The sequence below is a fragment of the Myotis davidii genome, unplaced genomic scaffold (genome assembly GCF_000327345.1).
Source record: "Myotis davidii unplaced genomic scaffold, ASM32734v1 scaffold1103, whole genome shotgun sequence".
Taxonomy (NCBI): domain Eukaryota; kingdom Metazoa; phylum Chordata; class Mammalia; order Chiroptera; family Vespertilionidae; genus Myotis; species Myotis davidii.
In genome coordinates, this window is record NW_006294065.1 from 97,456 (window position 1) to 98,357 (window position 902).

Below are 902 nucleotides of genomic sequence, written 5' to 3' on the forward strand. Positions count from 1 at the left end.
GGGGGTCTGTAGGGGTCCCAGAGGGGCTGTATTCGAACTGGAACTCCCCTGGCCATCCCCTTGGAACCCCCTGGCCAGCCCCTTGGGGACCCCCCTTCACCCCACCCCCGCCCCACGTCCCTGGGAACACGCTGTTACGCTCTTACATCTACCCTCTTCCTTTATAAGGAAAAAAGCGAACCGATACCCTGACCACAGCGCTTTTACGGGTTTTCCCCTCTTAGAAAACGTCCGTGTGCAACGGGCAACTCCCTCGTGTTTTGAAATTAACTTCTTTTTTAAAATTGTTTTATTGCTTCAAGTATTACTATTTGTTCATCACTTTATCATGGTCCTAATTATCCATAAATGACTGAGATCACGTGGTCTTTTTCTTTCATTGAAATTCACTTCTGACGCCAGAACGGGGCCCAGCGTGGACCTGCCGGCGTTCTCAACAGCGACACCTTCTGGCCACTTCGGGGAACTGCAAGACCAAACCCCCGGGAGAGACCTGGGTGCTCCCAGGAGACACCCCTCCTCCCATGCCCCCTCCCCTCCCCACCCCCCGTGAGGCGCACGGAGGTAGGGCCACACCTCCATGCATCTTAAAGGTGAAAATAGTGACACACACAGAAGTCGCCAGCTCCCCCGTGCCCATCTCCGTGCGCCATCCGTGGGCCCCCCGCGGCCTTGTCCTACAGGGTCAACGTGCACAGCCCTCTCCATGCCCACCCGGACCCGGGCAGGTGCCCACGCGGGCTATCAGCGCCCCTGGAAGCGACCTCGGAGACCACAGGTCCCCTCCTCCACGGGAAACCCTCCCCCCGCATCCTCTGTGGGCGGGAAGTGGAGGTCTGCAGGCCTGGGCGGTGGTACCCGGGGACAGAGCACGCCCGGACACTTTGGGGTGTCACGGCTCA